Source organism: Mustela erminea, chromosome 13, assembly GCF_009829155.1.
Source record: "Mustela erminea isolate mMusErm1 chromosome 13, mMusErm1.Pri, whole genome shotgun sequence".
Lineage (NCBI taxonomy): Eukaryota > Metazoa > Chordata > Mammalia > Carnivora > Mustelidae > Mustela > Mustela erminea.
The window spans coordinates 2,616,961-2,634,711 of NC_045626.1; the positions used below are offsets into that span (position 1 = coordinate 2,616,961).

The window sequence follows — 17,751 nt, forward strand, 5'->3', positions numbered from 1 at the left end:
TCTTAGTTCTTCTTTAATGGAACCCTTTCTGATCCAAATGTTCACCAGTCAGGTTCCCGCCTAAGCTCTGCAGACAAGCCACTGAGCGCTGTTGCATTAAAATGCCATTTTCCTTAGCTTAAAGGAGCAGAGTCCCAAATGCTGAACAAATAATTCATTAGACACTCACAAGAGGAAATGTGTTTTCTTCTCCATCTATTTCAATCAGCAGAATTACTGCCTGTGATAAAGTTGTAAATAGCCAAATATGTATGCAGTAATCCAGTAATATCATGGTTCTCCACCCAAATATTGCAATTAAACATTTCAAACGAGGTGAGCCTCTTTTGAGGGATTTCAGGGCTTTGTATTTTGTGCGGAAACAGGGTCCTTAATCTTTCATAGCTACTTGAAGTCTTTGCAGATATTATTAAATACTTGAAGTTTTAACAATGCTAAACATGTTGTAGGAGTGGTATGGGAAGCCTTGCTAAATATTTTATTTTTATACCTCCCCGTGCTCCCCCCACCCCCGCACAAGCTAAGAGTGCACTGACAAAGGGACCTCCGCCAGTGGCTTGGTGCACAAATAAAGTGAACACTATCTCCCCGGGCACTGTGGCACCCTCAGCAGCATCAAGACCTGCTGGCTGGCAAGCTGCTGTTTTTCCAGAATGTAACCCTGGCTTGTCTCTCGAATTACATTCTCAGATTCTGCATGCATTGTAGAGAAAGGGAGAAAGGAAATCTTTTAAAAGCACAGTATTATTGTAGAACTGGCTCTGCCCTGAGTGAAATCACATGTGGGTGATAAGCAGGCTACAGAAAGGAGGCGAGTCATGAAAATCACAATTATACGTGCAGGAGTTTGGAAGTTTTGCTGATCAACCGTCCCTTGATCTAACTCGTCAATTTTGAACACATGGAAGTTATGAGTGCAACACTGTAGTCTTAAATAGACCCAAGAATGCAGATTAACGAAGCGGGTTTTTACCATTGACTCAAATCCGTTCCCAAATATGACAAACACAATTATTAAAATTCCAAGTGTGCATATTATAATCTTTGGGTGTGCACACGTATAACACATGAGGATTTCTCTAAGTCTGTATACGCCATTTATATCCGTGGAATTAGTTCAGCTGGGGGGTACTTTCATTTGTGCATTGTCACAGGGTACTGTAATGAGTTGTGCTCCTTCAATACTTTTCTGTGAACCCGACTTAAATTTGATTAAGAATACAGGCCATTTAAGTACTTCCCCAAAACCTGCAACAATTGCCAAAGACCTTTACCTCTGTGCCTGCTATCCTAATTAATGCAGACCATTAATCACAAGGAGCTTATATTTTAGGATTCAAAGATCCTTCTCGCCAAGGTCCACCCCCTCTTGCTGCCCTCTTCCTCCACGGACACACACACACACACACACACACACGCACACGCACACATGTTCAGAATGGCCCCTGTGTCTGAGAGTCCAGCTTTGCAGGCACAAGCTCCTCCCTTTGGAGCTCGTCCTTAGTAGTTTCTGTTGTAAATGCCCTAAGTTGGAGAGGGCCCGAGCTGCATCAGCAGCCCAGTGTGAGCGAGTGCTGGGCGCCGAGAAATTGCCAGGGCGGACGGTGACGCCGGACTGCGGCGCTGATGGCGAAGCCCAGCTACGTCGGTGTCTTGGACGGAATCCATCTCCACTGCGGAGTTATCACGAGGAGAGCAGAACAATATGGCCAGGAGCCTGGTGGGAGAAGACAGCGCTCCCCTCCGCAGGCCAACTCCCTCGCTCTGCGTCACGCTGATTCAGGGGCGCGCCCCTTCTCTTTCTCCTTTCCCCTCTGCGCGTTCCTCCGCCCCTTCCCCGTCTGCGCCTCCCCCTCCCCCCGCCCCGTGTACCATGATTGCTTCTTGGAGTCAAATTGGGATTTCTATTCCCAGACTTAACTTGCTGCCATTAACTACGGCCCGCGGAGAGCAGCTGGGGTGAAGAAATGGGTTGAAAAACAGGAAAAAAAAATTAGAGTTGAACTTTCCAAGGATAAAAATAAAAATAAAAGCCCACGGTCGTTTCTAGATTGCCATACAGCACAGTCCTCGTTCTGAAGTCTCTCCCGATTGGGTCTGGACCCGGGACTTGATCTATCGAGCACCCCAACACCCTGAGCAGGAAGTTCAGTGAAACGCACACCCTGAGCCGTGTGGAATGCACACGCATCTGGGACCACCGCAGGGACACCCCGAAGAGGTCTGGACTCCTGGCTGGGTGCTCAGGTGCCCAGTCGGCTGAAAGCGCGTCCCGACACGTCTGCACGTATGGACGCGTGCGTGTGTGTCCGTGTGTGCGCGCGTAAACAGCTTCCCGTAACTGGGTCTGCGGCAGCGTCGGTCCTCGAGGAGAAGGGGCGACAACTAGCCGCTGGGATCGTGATTCAGTGCTATTAGGGGAAGGATTATCTGCGTCTGAGTCATCGCGAGCCTCCAGACTTTGCCCGCAGTGTGGTAGAACTTTGTGCTGATGAGACAATAGTGGAGCGTGTGCGTTTCCTACAGGGCAGACCATTCCGTGGCTGGGGGAAGCCTCGGGCCTGCGCCCGGCCGCGGGGTCCCGGCCCCCTCCCCCCGCCGCGCAGCCCCCCGAGCCCGGCCGGCGCCGGGGTCTCCGCGGGGCGGGCGCGTCCGGGGCGCGCGAGGGCGGCGCGGGGAGGGGGCCGGGCGCGTGGCGGGCCCCGCGCGCCCTCGCGCGTCCCCCGCGCCCGGGCGCAGCTGGCGCGGTCGATCTAGTGCAGCGCTCGGCTCCGCGCCTCGGGCGCTCGGCTTCACCTTCAGAGGCGCGGGGCGTGCGCGTCCTCTCCCCCCGGCCCGCCGCCTCCCGCCAAGGTAGGGGCCGAGGTGGGGTGGGGGCCGCCGCGGGGCCCGCAAGGGGCGGGGGCGCGGGGCCCGGGGCCTGGCGGTGCCCGGGACCCCGGTGTGCGCCGCGGGGGTGGGGGGCGGGGAGGGGCTCCGGGGCGCGGGGAGGGCGGCTTGGCTTCCCTGTGGGTAGTTGCTCGGCTCGGCGATTCCAGGAGAGGGAAGATGCAACTTCGGGCGGCGAGGCGAGCGCTGGGAGGTGGTTTTTACCGCAGTGGAGGGGCGGGGTGGGGGCCGGGTGGGAGCGCGGAAGAGGCTCTGGCTTTGTACACTTCGTCAAAGGCGACGCGGGAGGAGGGGAGCTCGGATGCGCTCTCCATCCATTAGGAGACAAAGAGCAAATTGCCTTACTTTAAAGTAAAACGCTCCGGCTAGTGAAGGTGGGTGATGGGGCTGCGGAGCCCGAGGAGCCGCTTCAATTATTAAGGGTTTGGCTGATGGGATCGATGCCTGTGGGCACGGAGCGCTGCTGCCTCGGGTACGTGTTGGCGTGTGTGTGTGTGGGGGGTTGCCTCCCCCTCCCCTGGCTGCATGCCCATTAGCTGGGGGCATATAAGTGACCCTAACATTAAAGAAGTGAGTGCGCCTGGAAGGGAAGTTAGGGCCGGGTGGGGGTGGGGGCGAAGGTTCTCTCAGTGACCGTGAGGGGTGGGGAGAGGGCCCAGGGTGGCAGGGGCTCCTCGCAGAGGCACCGAGCCTGGCGGGGGTCGGAGTGGGGGTTGGGGAGCCACCGATCGCGACATGTACCCGGGGATATAGGAGCAAAGGAGACTGCTGGGGGTGGGGGGTGTGTGGAAAAGCGCCTCGTCTGCCATTTCCAGGGAGAACTAACACACCGAATAGTTGCGATCAGTGTTTAGAATAAACCGCCTCGTCAAGTTTTAAAGAAACTTTGTATGAATAAGTTTGTTAAAAGCCAGTCGAGTTGGATATCGAAAACAGCGGTTTATGGAGGAGGTTGGTGTGGGCTGACAATCAGTGGTAGTGGGCAGGGAAGCCGCGGGAGCCTTGCAATTAGGGACCAGAGAGACCCAGCCTTTTACCCGAAAATGTGGGTCTGTAAGTCAGCCCCATTTATTATCCGCGTTAATAAGCTCCCCGCAGCAGACCGGGATCAGACCAGGACCTTCTGGGGTTTGTGTGTCTGCATCTTACTCATTCTGCTGGCTTACTGATAAAGAATTACTTGGTCTCCGGGTGTGCAAAGATCAACTTGCTCAGCCCTCTTTTTAAATATATTCATTCTGCGCCTTATTTAATCCAGATGCACAAAAAGCCATTTGCTGCTTCATTGTTGGTTTACATTTTTTGAAAAGGCGACTGGTGTAACCTGTGGAATTTGAAATGCAAATAGAAGCCTGTGGGAGTTGAGGCAGAACAAATCAGCATTTATAAAGTGAAAAAGATTTAATGTCTTTGAAATCATTGCAGAGGAAAAAAACTGGAGGGGGGGTGATTTTTCAGGGAGTGAATTGTGACGTCAGGTCTTTTTGGAAAAGATGTTATTTTTAAGGTCTGAAACCCGGGTATGTAAAGTGCTTACAGGAAAAACAGATTACAAGATTAACATCTGTTAACATGATCGTTTATCTCCAGCCAAAAATAGGTCAGTTCTTTCTTAAGGAAACACGATTGCTGGCGCAAGCTTAAATAATAAAATTAAAATAATGAGTGCATAAATTAGGACCGGCGTTTGTTACAATCTGATCTGTGAAAAACATTTTTTAATTTCGAGATCAATAAAGGTCAAAGTCTTTTTTGGGCGTTGAGAACAACTCTTCACTCCGCGTCCACCCCTCCGGATGACCCCCTCCTCCTCACTCCTAGCTCCTTCTCCGCCCCCACCCCGGATCGCTAATTTCCCTTTTCAGCCATTGTGGAAGAACAAAATATATTTAAATGGATATTGTCTGACGCCCACGTCGTTAAAGAAAGCAAACTCTCCGCGCAGATGGCTAACTTTCAGGGCTCTGCTGTTGTTTTACCATTAAATGAAACGGTAGGGAGGGAAGGGAAAAAGAAAAAAAAAAAGAAAAAAAAAAAAAGAAGGAAACAGCCTTGCGAAGTCTCCCTGCCCCCTGGGCGTGAGTGACGGCTCTGTCGGCCAATCCGCAGCGGCTTTCTCCATCCCGGAGGTAATTTGGAGTGTGCGTGAGCGCGCGCGCGTGCCCGCGCCCATGTGGACGCACCCGAGCCGCGCCGCCGGCCCCGCGCGCCCGCCGCTCCTGATGTGCACAGCCCCGTGCTGTAGACGTGGACACGCTGCTACCTGAGTCCGGGCACTAGATGGGCACGCGGCCGTCGCAGGGGGGCCTCGCCGCCGCCGAGGTCCTCCTGCGAAGATGGGCGTTCGAGAGCCGCTTTCGGATTCCAGTCGGAACCCGCAGAGCCGGCGGAAGACGGGACGGACGGGATCCCGCTTCCAGCGGCGGGGACCGCGCCGTGCGGCCCCCTCCGTCCCGTTCCCACGCGGCGGGCGCGGCCTCGCGCGCTCGGGGTCCGGGACGGAGCCCGCCCGCCAGGCGCAGAGCGCACGGAACGGGCGCCGGGCAAAGGGGTGCGAATCCGTGGCGAAGTGCGGACGCGGGCACCTCGCAACTTCTCGTGACGCGGTGGCGCTGGAAGTTCACCCCGAGGCCACGGCGGGTTCCGGAGCGCGGCTCGCGCGCGGTCGGGGGGCGCTGTGCTGCCCACCCGAGTCGGGAGCGCCGCGCGCCCGCCGGGTACCCCCCGCACAATGGGCACATTCACGGGCGGAGCGCGTCACGGGCCGCCCCACGCTTCGTGCCGGCCTGACCTGGCGCCAGCTCCCCCGGGGACGTCGGTCGCGGTGTGTGGACGCGTGCGGGCCGGACCCGGTCACGCAGCATCTCTGTCGCGAGGCGCCCGGTGCCGCGCGGCGTCGTGCGGGGCTGGGTGCCGCTGCCGCCGCGCGCCGGTCACGGACCCACGTGGGGCCCCTCCTGCCCCCGAGACCCCGCGAGGGAGGCCCCGAGGGGGGAATCCCGCGCCCCGCTCTCGTCCACGCGCGGGGTGCCCGTCTGCCCGGCCGCACCGGGGTTACCCCCGGGGCCCACGGGCGGCCCCAGGCGACCTCCGTCGTGCCCCCCTGCGAGAACCCAACTCAGTTACGAGGTAGTGTCCGACCCCATCCTCCCGCTCCGGCCATTTTCGGGCTCGAGTTCGACCCGACTCTGCTCCCCACCCCCGCCCCCACCCCGGTGAGCTCGCCGAGTGAGGAATGGGCAGCAGGGGGGAGGTGTGGCGGGATTAAATCATTCCTATTTATGTATCTCCCAGCGAGCGGCGCCGGGCCCGGGGCGCCGCTGGGGGGGCGGGGCGGGGGCGGGGCGGGGGCGGGGGGATTTACCTGCCCGCCCCGGGGGCGGGGGCGGCGGCCGCTTGTTGCTGGGCTGCCAGGGGGCGGGCTGTGGGCGGGGCGGGCAGAGCTGCGAGGTGGGGGAGGGCCCGGCCCGCGCCCCCGCCCCCCGGCGCCCGCCCCCCGCCCCCGTCATGTGGAGCGGACGTCACTCGCCTGCACTGTAACCCAAGAAGTGAAAGAGACGGGGACCCACGGCCCAACTTCGCACCGTAACAAAGGCGGGGGTCCGTGCGGGCCGGAGGGGGCCTAGCTGGGGCGGGAGCGGGCTGGAGGGAATGGGCCGGGGTGTGGGGGGGCCTGGCCGGGGCGGAGGTCTGCAGGGGGCGGGGGCGGGGAGTGGGGGGCCTGGCCCGGGGCGGGGGTCTCCGCTGGGCCCGACGGCCGGGGTCTTGGCGGGTGGGGGCGGGGAGAGGGGGGGTCTGGCCGGGGTGGGGGTGTGTGTGTGTGGGGGGGTGGGTCTCCGCGGGGCGTGGGGGGCCTGGCCGGCGCGGGGGGTGCTGCGCGGGCCGGGGGCGGGGATGAGGGGCCTGGCCCGGGCGGGGGGCGGTGGGGCGCGTGTCTCCGCGCAGCCGGGGGCGGGGGTCTGCGCGGCGGCGCGGGCCGCGCTCCGGGGGCCGAGGCGCGGCCGCGGCCAGGTAATTGGTTTCTATTTTAAACTTCACTTTGTTCTGGCGGAGGTGGGGCGCGGGCAAAGGCGTGGCCCCGAGGACGATTACATAAGTCTTCACACCTGATCCGGGCCGGCCGGCGCGCGGGTGGGCGGCGCGGGGGAGCCGCGGGCCCAGCGAGGGGCTGCGGCGCGTGGGTGTGGCGTCCTGCCTGCGTGGCCTCTGTCCGTCCCGCCGGCGCCGGCCCGCGTGGACGCGGGGGGCAGTTCCTGGAAGCCCAGATGTGCCCGAGGGCGTGGGGCCCGCCGGCGGGGTCCACTGCGTAACAAAGGGCAGGGGCTGCGGGACCCAACAGCAAGTCCCAAAAGGAACTTTAGAGGGTGGTGGTCTTCATGAAACATTAAACGTGCCCCGAAGGCCCCCCCCCCCCCCCCCCGTGAACCTGCCGTTAAGTCTGTGATCCTGATTCCAGATGATTCAGAAACGGGGGCTCCCGTCCTGTGGCCCTGTGGCCAAATGCACTGAAGCAGGGGCCGAGTGGGAGCAGGGCTGGCGACCCCCCAGCGGGATCCTGTCCAGATGATGCTCTAAGCCGCCCTATTAATATGAGGGAGTATTTTGGTTGAGGAATGTAAGGGCTACTTTAGGGACCGAGGCATGTGTGCTATGCGATAGGCTCCTGGTGCTGCCGCGTGGAGAGGCCGCCGGATCGCTTCTTCGCGGTGTGTTTCCTCCTCCTCTCCCTACATTCTCCGATTGTGGCCTCAAAACCGCCGCGCTGTCCTGCGGACGCCGACCCGCTGGAACTAAACCCACCGCAGGCCTCTGCCGCGCTCGGCTCGGAGCTTGCCCTCTCGGTGAGATCGGGCAGCGAGTGGCGCGAGCTGGCCCGGGCCTGGGTCTGGGCGCTGCTGACCCAGGAGGCCATCTTCAGTTTCCCTGCGCTCCGGGGCCTCTCGTGGGCCCCGCCAGAAGCAGCCAAGCCTCAGAGACTCGAGTCCTCCAGTTAGAATGGTGCCGGGCTGAGGCCCAAGCCTGTGGGTCCAGTCTAGTGTTTCTCTTAGTTCCTTAGGAGGACTTTGTTTCCTTCAGTTAGCGTCTTTGAATATACTGAAACATTCAGAGCATAGTAACATCCTAAAAAATATTCGCGGTCCCCAGGGATGTGTAGTAAAATGAGCAGGAAGAGTGGGAAAGCCTCCCTGGGAGGAAACAGAGCAATGCTTCAGAAGGCACGGTGCTCAGCAGTGCAGAGAGAGGGGAGTTTTGCTTGTTTTTATTTCTGGAAGTCTTCACCGGAGTCCTCTTCCAAATGGCCCGGGACCTGAAACGAACTAGAGCGGGAACTTGCCGTGTGTGCGGCTGTTCATCCTGGTGAGAAGAGCTGAGTACGTCGCCGTGTGTCCCGTTGTGACTGGTGAATGAAGGGGGCTGGACCCGCGCGGGATTCAGGGGTTCCTGGGCCTTTGAGGTCCTGTGTGTCTGACTCTGGAGGATGGCGACCCAGAGACTTTCAAGGAGGAAAGAGAGAGGTTTTTGAAAGCTGGTCAGTGGGGAAACCATGTTGTTTTCATGTCCATAACCTGAACTTTACTTTCATGGACCTTAGTTTCTCCTACATGGAGCTGTTTGAGTTTTATATTGATGAATTTGATGTGGATGTTGTGTCCCAACACTCACATGGAAAAGAAGAGAGACTTCTTTAGAGAATATTGGACAATGAGGTATGCTCTGTCTCCCAGACGGTGTTTTCAGTCTGACCAAATAGGGAAAAGTGGTAATGTGACCGGGGACGTGGAGTAGAGTTTCATCACGGACACTGTTCTTGAAAAACCAGCACTCAGTTAAAGGGGTTGTTGTGGATTTTTATGTATTCATTTTCCAGGATAGCTATTGGTCTTGTTTCTAGTGTACCAGAAGGAATCTTTTAAACAGGCATTTTGTGGGAGTGGCTGTAACTCTGGCAGGGCAGTGTGTGTAGAGTTTCAAGTGCATTATACCTTACTGTCCCAGGAACCGGACCCTGGAGTGGAGGCGGGTTACACTCAGAATGGAGGAGCTTGTCCGAAGGCCTGCGCTTGCCTTTTATAATGTGCTTGTGTTCAGTGTTCAAGACAGGGTGCTATTTTGGGTTTTATTCCATTTTCAACCTTGAAGAACAGGGCAGGTGTTAATTATATAATTAAAAGTGGTATTTTTGTTTGCAACTCGTTCTAACTGAATAAAGCATCTGTATTAAAGGTGCAGGAAACAGAGCTTTTTCGCTGGTGTCTGGAAGCCAAATTTAGCTGGAGACATCGAGACTTTTTCAAGGGCATGGATTGAAGCAGAAGTCAGGGACACAATGGAAGAAAGCAAAAGAAAGTTCCCTTGGTTTGATTACATATCCACGTTGTAGATATTTGAATATAGAAGTCACGTTCCTTCCTCGAAAGCGGTCTTCGGTGCTGGCAGTGTTTTTGCATCTCAGTGCTCCCGTGAGCTCTTCTCTCCTAAGTGCGTCTCTTCGCTGCCCTCAGCCCAACCCCTCAAAAGTTCTAGAGTCTGTGACAGAAGTTGAATTAGCTCCCCTCTTCCTGACCCAAGTCCAGAGAAAGCCAGGGCCGTGCCCCGCCCTCGCCGAGCCCAGCGTCCATGCCTTGCCCTGTCCCTTGGCGGACTCCTGCTCTGTACTTGAACTGACGGCCGAACCAGCAGCCAGTACTTGGACCTTCTGTGGGTTGCTTACCGCTTGGCTGCTTCGACCTGTGCTTCCAGAACTAGTGATGTGTAAACATGCACAGTGATTGTGTCGCCGGCTTCGGCTCCCAGACCGTGAATCTGTGGGTCGGGAAGGACGTGCCGTCTGGGTCTGCGTTTTTTAGGTGAAGTGCAGAGTTGGGGTGCAGGTGGTTCTGAGGCCTGAGCAGACGGCCTGCCTCTCCATGAATGTTTCGGGCTCCGGTGGCAGGCTGGGGCATCTAGAAGGCGGGGCGGGGGGATGTCGGCTGCAGGTGGGTCTTTGTGGGCTGCGCACCATTCAGTTTGCCCAGGACTTGGGGTACCAGCAATTTTTTGACTCCCTCTCTGTGTTTGACTTAGGGCTAACTGGTGGCCTGGGCCACCCGGTATGACAGAGACCCTCTTCTCCCTCCTGTCCTGTCCTGTCCTCCTCTGCGGCTGTCACCACCAACCTTTCCACCCAATGGCCAGCGGCCAGCAGTGTGTTGGCAGCAGCCTGTTACGGGTCTGAATGGGTCTCAGGGCCACGTGAGTTACAGCCTTTTTCAGATTCAAGCCTTGCCCTTAGTTCTCACTGGTCCCAGAAACAGGCGAGTTTGGGGTGGGACATGTGGGACATTTCTCTTTGATAGAGGGGTGACCTCTGCCTGAAGTGGGTTGAGACCTCCCCTCCCCACCTTTTAGGGTGGGTTGGGGTGGGTGGGGGTGCGGGACATCCTCTTCGTCATCGGGCTTTAGCCTGGCCTGTCTCAGAGTTCTCGGGAATATTGGTGGCTTGTCACAAACCCACTTCAAGGCAAGAATCACATCAAATGTTTAGGAAGAATTTACTAGTAAAAGTAACTTTAACTTTTGAAGAAGAATAAAGAAAAACATTCACTACGAATTAAAAATGTCTCATCCAGTTCTTGAAAGTGCATGTTTATTTTGAAATTAATTTTCTTCGACAGAGGACTATTTTTGGGGTGTGACTGTAACACCTGTGGGAGGATACATCTCCAGGCCCTATAAATGCGTCACTTAGATTTGGGATCTGTGCCCCCCACTGGGGATGTCAAGTATATTTTCGACGGACTGGTAAAAATGAGCAGTTGCAACTGTCCGTTTTGTGTATCCCTCCTCCCTTGCTTCTGGCTACACGTGATTTGAACAGCTGAAGCCTTTCTTTGCAAAGCTGGAGCTGGCTGTCATTATTTACGTCCAGAATGAGACGTGTCCCAGCGGCAGACATGCACAGTGTGAAGGAGTGTAATTTTGTGGCTCTCAACATTCCTTAAAAAAGCTCTGGCCTTTATTCTTCAGTTCCACTGGTGTGGAGCTCACAGAGCAGGAGTAATTAGAGATGCAACTACTTCGAGAATGTAAACATGTAAATATATGTAAAGTAATAAATAAGACACTGCACAGGGGAATAGAAAAGATAAATCATTTAGAGACTATATTGGGCTTAGATACATTTTGCTGTTTATTTCAAATGTGAGTTCGTTCTGGTAGACTTTTTTCTTTCTGGCTGTGTATGTGTATTTGGTCAAGAATTTAATCAAGTTGTTTAATCAAAATTTCAGGGATGGGTATTATATATGATTGTAAAGTTCAGACACTTCCTCAGTGGAGTGCGGAACGCAGGCAGAGATTTTTAATATATTTTATTTCAAGGCCAAATTAATCTGGCGTGTTATTCCTTCAGAAGCAGGTAGACCGGTCTCCCGAGGATCTGGCCCCCCCGGGGAGTTGCCGAGGGCCCCTCGGCCTTTGGATACAGCTGTCCTGTTATTTTCTTGCTCATTTAGGGGATGGTGAGCTTAGGCTAACATGTGGTGTTAGCTTTCAGGACATCGTTAAAGAGAGACGCTCAAAAATCGAGGTTCTCTGTTAAAACTCTAGTTTTCCCCAGATGGTTAAGGATTAAAATAGCTTTTGCAGCATTATTTAGTAACACTTGGAAACCCCTGTCTTCAGCTCTTCCCGTGTTGAAGTGAAGGATATTTGTTTAGGAATTTTCCCCTTTGTTTCAGAAAAGGGCAACATGTGTCTGCCTTTGCCATATGGCACTATTTAACCTATCTTGCTCGAGCTGACTTGGCATGGTGTTAGGCATTGATTGATTTCAGCGTTCCAGAATGTTCTTTGAAATTTAGTGCAGGGAAAGAATGCCTCCAGAGTGGGGGCGGGGCTGCTCGCGGCCGAGCCGCTTCCTGTTTCCCTGACGCTCCAGCGTCCTGAGCAAGCATCACTTGTCTCTTTCCTGCAGGAATTTTGGTGGGAAATAGTTTGATACTCAAGGTTGACTGATTGTGTTAATTCAGGGAACTACAGAGCCCAGTGCGAGTAGTTAAAACTTCTGTGGGTTGCGGATAGGCTGAGAGGCCCTGTTTAGCTCCCGATTATTTTAGTGATTTTAAGCTAGACCTGAAAAATGTGTTTTTTTCCCCCCCTTAAAGACTTGGCTGTTATTTTTTTTAAGTGAGCGGTCGAATCCCTGAGCAAACGCATGACCCCACCTCCCAGTTAAGCTTCGGTGGTGCTGTTCTGGAATTACGCAGAGGCGGAACAGAGATGCCCTCACGCAGTGACTTGTTTACACATACTGCTTTCGAATTTTTGGATGGTCTTGTGTGTAATTCACCAGAGTGGCTTCTTAGGCGACATCCCGGGAATTTACAAGCAGGGACCAGCACGGAGATGGCACTCCCATTGTTTGCGGCGGGAGCCAGGGCGTCTCCCCATACCCCTCGCGTTGATCTGCCTCTGTGGCTTCATCCTACCGGTTCTCCTGTTTTAACGGAAGAAGTAAACACATTTATACTCTGCGTGTGCGTGCACGCGCGTGTGTGCGGGGCATCTGTGGGCGGGAAGGCGGGCCTGGGTGTCTCATGGCATCGCAGCGATGTGCTCGAATGCCGCTCTTGGTGATGCATAATTTATATTGACATTATCAGTGACACGGAGAGAACGTTTTTATGCCACTTTGAGAAAATATCATCATTCACGTTGATAACCATATTCCCACCGGATTAGATTCATCATACCAAAGCTTTTCACGTCTTTAGCGTGACCATTAGCATAATGACGATAATTTGTGCCTTTGAGTAACACCCTGCGTAATTTACATTAGCGTTACTGTGCTGAGTACGGCCCAGCCCAGGTGTTCAGGGGCCGACCTGAGTCCAAAAAATGGCTTTTTACTTCTTAACGGAAGGGGCAAGGAAGAGGGTCTTATTCCTAAAGCCGACTTAAAAAACATGACTGGGAGTAAACGCGTGAATTCCTCACATAAAAGTCCTCGCCATAGCAACGTAAACTTGGGGACAGTTCTGTAGAGTCGTGGGATTAGTGGTTTAGCGGCAGGATTAAAATTGGCCTCAGTAAATTACCCTGGTGACAGAAAAGCAGAATCTGTTAATGGTTTTATGGGAAGATTGGCTCCTCCACTGGTTCTAGATTGACGACAGAGCACAGGCTGCGTAGACTCTGAAATTGTCAAAGGATGGTTAGTTTTTCTAACAGCTACCCAGTTTTCAGCATCTGGAGGAATTGGTTAAAAAAGGAGGTTCCTGCAGCTCGCATTTGGGCTGTGATTGGAGAAGAGGTACAGTCTGCGTTCGCTGTTCGGCTGCAGAGCGGCCGTCGTCCGCGTGTGCTTCCCGCTGTCCTCGTGTGAGGTCTGCCGACTGTCTCCTGTGGAAGGAAAGCCTCCAGCACACGCTAGAGGGGACGTTTTTACATTGGTTCTGATACTGGCTGTTTTTGTACAGGGTGTCACAACTGTTTTTTAACGTGAACAGTGTCTTCGGGTGTAGTCTTACAGCTGGTGATAGTGACTCTTGAAAGGTGGTTCTCGTGGGGAGGGTTTCAGAGAACCAGTGGGGTGAATGATAGCAGAGTCCAAAGCACCGAGACCTGGTTTTTTGAATCACCCTAAAAATGTGAACCAAGTGACTGCAGTACAGTTTCCCATTGTATTAGAAGTTTAACTTTTGTTACTAATGTCCTGTTATAGACCCGAATCCCCATTGGCGAAGGCCTGGATGAGCCCCACATAAGTAGCTCGTAAGTGCTCTGTCACCCCTTGTTTCCTTCCCACAGACATGGGTCCCACGCCCGTGGTGAGCACGGCAGTGCCCGCGTTCCGTATGGGTACCATTTGCTATTTCTAACCGTTAGGAGCTCGGGAGGCCTTTCTAGCCCCCCTGCCCCCGGGAGCATGCTGAGACCCATGCAGGGGACTTGGTCAAAGCCCTGTAGCTGGGCTCTCTATAGACCTCCTCTGGGCAGTCACCTTGAGTTTATGACCTTCCTCACGGTTGTTAGAAAGTGGAGTTAATGGGAGGGCCGGTCGGGGCACCTAGAGTTGAATCACCGTGCAGAGATCGTACTGTGGGGGACCCGTCTTCCCACTCTCCAAGCTCCTCTGCCTTTGCGATGGCTGGGGTCACCCAGGAGCCACCGCAGAGAAGCTGGGAGCCAGTGCACAGTCCCCTGAGTGGGAACCCATTGCCCGAGCCTTTGGGGGCTGGAATGTGCAGATGGTCCGTAGTCTTATCTCCTCTGAGGACAAGGATTCCGAGTCATCCATCAGGAAGGGTAAATGTAGAGGGTGGTCCAAGGATCTGAAGCAGGGGCCCTACGTTGGCCCCCAGCGGTCCGAGCCGGCTGGGGGGCTCGCCTCACCCTGGGCTCCTGGCCTTCCCCAGGAAGGTTTTGGAAAGGGAGGCGCCCCTGGAGCCCGAGGGGGATGGAGCCCACCCTCCCGAACTTTGGAAATGAGGGGTCTGTAGGGTCGGCGGGCTTTTTCTGTGAAGGGCCAGATACTAACCATTTCGGCCTCCGCGGGCCAGCCCTTTCTGTTGCAGCTGCTCTGCCTGACAGCACGGAAGCCGCCCGAGACAGCAAGTCAGCAAATAAAGCGGCTATATTTATGGACACCGAAACTTGAAATTCATAGAATTTTATGTGTCACAAAATGTTATTCTTTTTCTGTAATTTTTTTTCCAACCACTTAGGAATGTAAAACACATTCCTAGCTCCCAAGCCGTCCAGAGACAGGTGGTGGGCAGGGTTCGGCCCCCAGGCCGCCACGGCTCGGCCAGCTCTGCCCTGCGGAGTGTGAGCGCATCTGTCGCTTGAGTGTTCCCAGTGACCATGAGAGAAGGGCTAGAGAAATGGTTCAAGTCGTGTGAATTTCTTATGTAACCCAGTCTGCCCAAATTGTTACTCAGACATGTGAACGCCATAAACATTCTTACTGAGGTTTTGTTTTTGTTCTGCTTCTGCACCAGGTCTTGGAAATCGGGTGTGGATCTCACCCTTGCAGCGGGTCCCTGTTAGGCCACCACCTGGGCTGGGGCAGCTGTAGGGGCTTGAGGTGACACGCCCTAAACCAAGGCCGTCACCGAGGTGAGTCAGAGATCGTCCCTGGGAGAGCTCAGCTGTTTGCCGGCGAGGACGCTGCTCTGGGAATGTCTCTGCGGGACGCTGCTCTGGGAACGTCTCTGTGCGACGTTGGCAGCTGAACGGGAGGAGGAGGGGTGGTTGTCAGCACTTGCGAGACCTGGGCCCGGGACCGGTGCGGGCGGCCTGGGGGTGCCGGGGCTGAGCGGTGCGTCCCAGGGGAGGCAGCGAGGAAGGCCAGGAGGCGGGAGCCCGGCCCCACTGCGTGTGCCTCCGTCGTTCCCAGTGTGTCATTGAGTGTGCTCTGGGGGGACGATGTGCCGTGTGTGCGGATCGTCCCGTGTTCCTGCAGTTAGGACACCCCCACCCCCCGCCCCCGGGACCCAGCCCTCCTCATGCCGGCCAGTCTGGCATCACCGTTGTGGCGAAAGGAGTTTGAGTGTGAGGCAGTGAGGCCTCGCGTCCAGGATCCAGCAGTGACTTGGGGCCGGGACGGAGCCTGGGCGAGCCTTCACTGTGTCGTCTGGGAAGCGGGACGAGATGCCGGCCTTTCTGAGGGCCAGCGGGGCGCAGGCTCCGCTCCCGCGGCCGCTGGCCAGTCACAGAGGGACTGACTAGGGGATGAGCCCCGCTGACCCGGAGACTTCCGGTGACCGGAGGAGGATCGTGGCGGTTTGAGTTCCTTTTCGGTCTCATCGAGTGATAATTTGACATCCGACATAGAAGCTGTGTGAGCCACTTGGTGTCTCCTACTTTTCGTGCATTAAAAACATCATCCATTGTTTTTCCTTGCTTTCTTTTTTTTTTCCTAGGAAAGAGATAATTGTTTTTTTCCAATTAGGTAGATATTATTTGTATTGCCTTTCAGGAGTTAGGCCTGTCTTACCGCACTCTGCCCCATGTTAGTCTTGCTGGCCCCGCAGTTTAAAAGGCCGATGGACAGCGTGTGGCATGGACTCGCCCCTTGGGCCTCCAGGGCGTCGGGAGCGAGGCCCCGGGCGGAGCCCGTGTGTCGTGTTGCCCTTGACGGCCTGATGTCCCTTTCCTTCTCGCAGGCCCTGATGGGGGGGTCCGAGCGCTGGGGCCTGCACTGGAGCTTAGGAAACTGCGGTCAGGCGCCTCGTGAAGAGGCAGCAGCCTTTTCCTTTGGATCCGGGACAAGTATGTCTGATTAGTCCTTTTTAAACTGGTCATTTAAATATAGTAATGTGATGAATGAATGAATAATAATGAAGATGCATGTTTCCCCCTGAGATGGGTGACAGTGGCGGCTCCGCAGAGCTGTTCCTCAGAAGGAAGCTCGGCGGCGTCCTCTCGAAGCAAAGGAGCCTCGTCTCAGAGGATGCGGGTGAGACGCGGCGTCGGGAGTTTCTGGCCCGGCCTCCCCCCAGGGCCCTGGAGTCCGGTTGCTGGGCTGTGCCTGCGCCGAGAGGCCTGTCACGTCCCAGCCCTCAGGGACTGCACCGCGGGGGCATTGTGTGGGGCCTGGCAGGGCTGTTTTCGAGGGAGGGCAGAAGCGGGGGGGCTGACAAGCATATAGTTGCGGGGGGCAGTGGGCCTGCTCGTCATGGGCCACCTGTGTTGAGGAGAAGCCAGCCTTGTGTTGAGACAGAGCCAAGCCGGTCTTCATCCCCAGGTGTCCCAAGATGGCTGTTCGATCTGCGTCTTCAGTGTTGGTGCATTTTCAAGGGGACGCCTGGTTAGATGGCTTTGTCCTTCTGGGGCCGGTGCTGTTCTGTGTGGCTTACCTGCTGTCCTGCCTGGAAATCCAGACGTGCAGGTCAGCAAGTTCATTACTTGGACCGAGGGTCAAGTTCCATTTCTTGTCCCATCAGTCACAGAAATGCCTCTTCGACGGCTGAGTGTTGCTGACACACTGGGATTCTGTTCGCCGTCCTGCACGTGAATAGCAGCGTCTGAGTTAAGAAAACTCAGCACTTCAGGGCAGAGGACGCCTGCGGTCAGCGGGGTGACAGTCCGAGGTCGTGCCGTTGCACGGCAGTAGCGGCGCACTCTGCCTGTGCCCTGGGTCCACTTCCCGAGGCCCTGCAGCAGGGCCCTGCGGGCGGGCGCAGGTGCAGGCCAGGGGGCATCTCCGCTGGCCGGGGAAGTGTGGGCCGTCGCCGTCGGGGTCACCGCGTGCTCGTGTGCGCCGGAGACCCTCCACAGCGTTCGCGAACCCACGTGCGTCTCAGTGAGTTCCACTGTACAAGTGGGCCTTATTGGGAAAGGATTAAAGCCTCCATCGCTGGTCGCCCCCTCTTGGCCACACATCCGGGGGTGGGGGTCTCAGGAGCTTAGACACTTTCTGCCCAGCTACGTGGAATTTCGGGGCTTCACTTGCCTTAGGATCTGCTGGTTGGATGGAACCTCAGTGTCGCGGTAAAGCCTTCAGATTGAAACACCCTTTCACGGGTGAGCCGGGACTGCTTTTGGAGGCCAGGACTGTAGGCTCACATGGAGTCACTGAGGGCAGCGTTTCTTTCATATTTATTTGAAAGTCACTTTGTTTAATTCACTTTAAGAAGTCTGAGGTTAGAGCTAAGGATACGGGACTGCGTCCTTCCGGTCACTGGGCACCGTAGCGGCTGGGAACAGGTGCGGTTCCTTTCTCGAACCCTGGGATGGTGATAAGTTTCTACTGCAGAAGTTCCTTTGCTGGCCGTGCCTTGATCTGTCACTGTTCCAGGGAATTAATACAAAGCTACACAGGTTAATTATTTAATCACACAGAAATGTTGACAGCTGGTACCCAGTACCTTACAC

The 17,751-nt window shown here is 55.7% G+C and overlaps 1 protein-coding gene across 3 annotated transcripts in view; it reads left to right on the forward strand.

Moving 5' to 3' along the window:
* Positions 1–2,708: 2,708 nt before the first annotated feature.
* The window catches only part of ZNF516 (zinc finger protein 516), a 111,897-nt gene continuing 96,854 nt past the window's right edge, over positions 2,709–17,751 (forward strand). The window contains exon 1 of one of the 3 annotated variants that reach the window (XM_032309158.1): positions 2,709–2,853. The gene's annotated coding sequence lies outside the window, so the exon portion shown is untranslated. Of the gene's footprint in view, positions 2,854–3,274; positions 3,362–6,335; positions 6,490–17,751 lie in introns of those variants that run through there. The other 2 variants (XM_032309159.1, XM_032309161.1) reach the window with 2 other exon arrangements.